The sequence below is a fragment of the Macrobrachium rosenbergii genome, chromosome 12, assembly GCF_040412425.1.
Source record: "Macrobrachium rosenbergii isolate ZJJX-2024 chromosome 12, ASM4041242v1, whole genome shotgun sequence".
Lineage (NCBI taxonomy): Eukaryota > Metazoa > Arthropoda > Malacostraca > Decapoda > Palaemonidae > Macrobrachium > Macrobrachium rosenbergii.
In genome coordinates this window covers 31126598-31131383 of record NC_089752.1, presented here as the reverse complement: position 1 = coordinate 31131383, position 4786 = coordinate 31126598, and the positions used below count along the sequence as shown (strand labels likewise).

Genomic DNA, 4786 nt, shown 5'->3' with positions numbered 1-4786 from the left:
TCTTTATTATGGTCTTTAAAGGCTATAAGTAGTTTTTGGCGGAGATGAATCGCACAGTGTTTTTACATCTAAACACGAACTGAGATGAGTTATATACGGTCTGAAGTGAATAAACTACGTTTACCTGTGTTTTGACGAGGGTTAAGCGAGATCAAAGATTAACTGGTAAATGAATAGGTTGATCAATGGTCCTACAAGTCAGATCAAGCTACCAAGTGACGGGAAGGAACCGTGAATGGAGAGACGCTGCCTCGATGACCGAGAGACTATCATAGTTGAAGGCGCGAAATCGTTTGGGTATTATAGGCTCTGATCACAGAGCGGAACAGATTTTATTATTATTATTTTTTTAAAATTTCACAGCAGTTGTTGGAAGTTTCCTGTATTTACGGCAGCCCTTAACAAAAAGTCTTCTAAGCCAAACAGATCTTGAACACCAATTCAGACTCTGAGTGCTTATGAATATGGAGCTACATTATCAGATGAAAAGCGTGAAGGGTGTATGAAAGGACTCTCCAACACTTGAATTAGTATGCATATAAACAGGCAAATTGTTTTCGCTACCTGTGGCTGTCCTCTTTTATAGCTTTTCCTCTAAGCTGCCGCCTTTTATTACCTTGTTTTCTCCCTAGACACGATTCGAGGGACCTGCTGCTAATTGACTTTGTCTAAGACAGGAGAAATACAATGCTCAGTGATTACCAGTTCCACTGAGCTAAGATATTTTGATGAACGATGATGCTCTTGCAGTTAAGACATATTCTGACACACAGTATATTTAATCTCTAAATATATATGCACAAACGAATCTAGGAATAAATATAGAAAAAGCCATTTGAGTATACACCAGGGTAAAAAGGTCACGGGGTTTGCGAAGAAAAATTAATAATAAGGTCATGATGAGATAGGGGTGAATAAAAAAAGAAGTTTTTGTAAAAGCAATACGTTGCTTTATAACACCAAAAGTAGATTAGCAGTAGGTACTTTGATGGCAAGGATAAACAAGCCATCAAAACCAGCGTGGGCTTAATTAGAGACGTGCCACCGCTTGCCCGTATTAATCAGTCCCCATTTAGTCTTGGCCTCCAACCATATCGGGCATTAATCATAAGCTATAGTGTACTCCACCCTTCCTAACACTATCATCCCAGTAGAAATCAGCCTTTTCAGGATAGATATTTTCCTTTCCGTTTGGCTTTGCTTGTTTCAGTAAACAAGGGAAGAGAACAGTAAATTTTAAAAAAGAGAGAGAGAGAGATGAGAGAGAGAGAGAAAGAGAGAGAGAGAGAGAGAAAGAGAGAGGATAGAAAAATATTTAAAAACCTAGATATTTAAATGTTTTCCATAACGATAAATAAATAAATATATATATATATATATATATATATATATATATATATATATATATATATATTTTTTTTTTTTTCTAGAAATAATGAACGCATGAGCACATATTTCACAGAAATGAATTTCTGACTAACGAATGACCTAATGGTGTGAGTCAGATATATATATATATATATATATATATATATATATATATATATATATATATATATATATATATATATATATATATATATATATATATATATATATATATAAGTAATAATTGTCTTCATGCGTTTGCACACACACATACACACACTTATTCACTAATAAACAAATGAAAACACAAGAGAACTGGACACTGAGTGCGGATGAAAGAATAAGTTTGAAGCTGCTGAGATGAGTTATTTCCATTACACACGCGGAATAAGAAGGATGGAAAGAAGGAGAAATTGAAGATATTGAAGATACGAAGTGGTAAAAATGTTATTAAAAGGGACAAGATGGCTCAAAGCCATCTGATGTGGTTTGGTCATGTGGAAAAACTGGAGAACGATTGGTTGTTAAAAAGAGGGTAAAATTTGGAAGAGCTATAAGAAAGAGGAGAGGAAGACCTATAACAAGTGATGGGTAGATGGAGTGAAAGTGGTATCGGAAAGGAAGTGCCTCAATACCCAGGAAGCGGGAGAGAGCTTGAGCAAGAGAAGTGAGTAGCACTGGAGTCTGAGGGAGTTCGATGTTGCTCTGAACCTGTCTTTGTTGTGGAAGGTTTTGCGCAGATGGTTCATCCTTGATTCATCAGGTAATGGATGAATTAAGTAGTGGAACAATGGCATATTTTTCTGAGGCCGCCATAACAGCGGGAAACAATTACGGAGCCTGGTAAACAAACGCAGTCGTCTTGTGTGCGGTGCGAGGAGATCCTGGGTTTGACACAAAAGATGAAAAGCGCGTACTTCCCGGTACAGAACCAATATTTGTACTTTTATCTCCCCGAATTTATCTTTGCTTCTGTGTATGACTATTACGCCACTCTTCCCTATGTCCATATATTTGTAACGCTTTACGTTTACTTCTTGTAATACATATCAATGTCCGGGTTTAGACTGAATTTATTATTGTTATGGTTATGGTAGTAATAGTAGGATGAAATATATTCAGGTTTACTGTCAAATTAGTCTTTTCTTTGTTAAAATTTCTTTGATAAATATATGAATAAATAAATAAAAAAACAGTAAGTGAAACTATATATAATTTCACTGTCCTAAATAGGATAAAAATGCAAACATCTCCCCAATTTTAGAGAAAAGAACATAAACACACACACACACACAAGCATATATACTGCATGTATATTTACATATGTGCGCGCGTTCTTTTACCCAAAATGAGAGAGACATTTTTCTCCTATTTGGGAGAATTAAATGATCTGTGATAACTCTCAGGGTGTGGCTCTTTGCATAACGGAGCCTCTCTCTCTCTCTCTCTCTCTCTCTCTCTCTCTCTCTCTCTCTCTCTCTCTCTCTCTCTCTTTTCAACAGATGCAACTCCCGGATTCTTTCTCCACTAAGAGAAAAAAGACGACACCACCCACTAATGATACGGAAGTAATGAGTTGACGAAAACAGCTCATGTTTACATTTAGGAAACAGATGTCTGCGCTCATGATGAGCTGTGAAGGGGTTGGTAAACAATGCGGTTATTAATGCGTGAATATAACCAAACTGCTATTGTGCAAGCACAAGGCTGTGAACTTATCTAACAGTATACCAAAGAATACAATGAGCGCACATGAAAAAGAAATGAACTACCAAGTGGAAATAAAAGCAGGGTGAAATTATTTTTATTTTGTCTTTAAGAGAGTTAAAACACACACACACACACATGTGTGTGTGTGTATACGAGTATATAATATATACAGTATATATATATATATATATATATATATATATTTTTACGTTTTTCCGTGGTTTTAGTTTGAAATATGCTCTGTGAGACAGGTAGCAACAGTTTAAGTTAATTTAGCCTTGTGATTCTGACTTCGTGGGTACGGGAAAACGTAAAAAAAAGAGGAAAACAAAGGAGAATTTCATATGAGCATAGGGCTCTGGTTACTGAGGGAAATATTACGTAAAACACGTGGGCACAGTTAAAGTAGTGTATTTACATAAATGACATTAGTACGGGAAAGAGGAACTCAGTAGGTTGAATGAAACTGGGGAATTCCAGCCACAGTCCGAAAAGCTTCCACGAAATAGCATCCCTCTGAAATGAGAGATATGCACATTATACGCCAGTAATGAAAATAGACAAAAGAATAATGAATTCGAGGCTGCACTGAGGGTGCCAAAGGAGTAATAAAGAATTAATACTGCCGATACAAGAGGCGCACGGACATTAGACAAGGGAGATTTCTGGCTTTCTCTTTAAGAAAATATTACGAGACAAAAGCGTGACTGAAATGGGGCTCTTCCAGGGCACTTTACCTTAGCAGATTTTCCGAGGGCGTGTAGAAGGCGGTCCGTGGATGACTTGCGATTTCCGAGGACGAGTTTCTTCCACGTGGTGAGATGCAAGGGCTTCCGAAAAGCGGCAAGGCGATGGGGACTCCTCGAAACTCCAGGCAATGGCGTGTGGGCTCGAGGAATACGGTCGAGGGGCACGAGGAGAAGTATACTTTGGAAAGGGCCACGTGGTTAGGATGCAAGGGCATCGGTGGGGCCAGGTGTTGAGGACGTCTTCACAAGTTCACTCCATATCTTCCAGCCCGCGTGTGTGTGTCGAGACCTCTGGGCTTTTGCCTTTTATCCCTCCTATGGGGCAGGGGCGTCCATCACAGATGCTTTGACTCATTGCACCTGCTGCCCGCAGGGGAGGTTTTGGCCTGTAGGAGAAACGCCCAAGCCAGATTACCTTTGCCTCGAAGGAAAGATCTTTATCAAAAATGGGAGCGCCTTTAATCTTTTAACCCTTGTTTTTAAGTCGATAGACAGATGGTCTATCGATCGGCCGGCTGGCAGTAAATGAACAACCAACAACAACAAAGGAGGGGGAGGTAATTTGCTAGCGAATTCTTGCTAATCATAATACCTCCCCATACAAGATGATGTACATACCTCCTTCGGGTGTGTACATCGATATTCAAGAATGAGCGGCAAATGCTTTACGTTACTCTACATTCTGCCTTGCAATGAACTTTACTCCTAAGGGTTTTATGAAGCTGAGACATTACTTTTAATAACACATTGGGACAATTTTCGTTAACAGGACGCAAAGTGATTTAAACACTTGCAAAAGAATAATTACTTTAGATTTGGTTACCCACTGTAACTTTATAAAGTGACTCGAACAATTGTGAATTAATTAAGATTATAGGACCACGCATATGAGGCTATGGCCAACAAATGAAAAGAAATGGTTATTGTTCAAGAATTAAAATACACGGTTACTTAATTTT

At 38.2% G+C, this 4786-nt stretch overlaps 1 long non-coding RNA gene across 1 annotated transcript; it reads right to left on the bottom strand.

Moving 5' to 3' along the window:
- Positions 1 to 3473: 3473 nt before the first annotated feature.
- On the bottom strand, positions 3474 to 4134 carry LOC136844213 (uncharacterized). The gene is made up of 2 exons (XR_010854766.1): positions 3816 to 4134; positions 3474 to 3594 (listed from the first exon to the last, which is right to left on the bottom strand). It is a non-coding gene; the product is annotated as an uncharacterized lncRNA (long non-coding RNA).
- Positions 4135 to 4786: the final 652 nt, after the last annotated feature.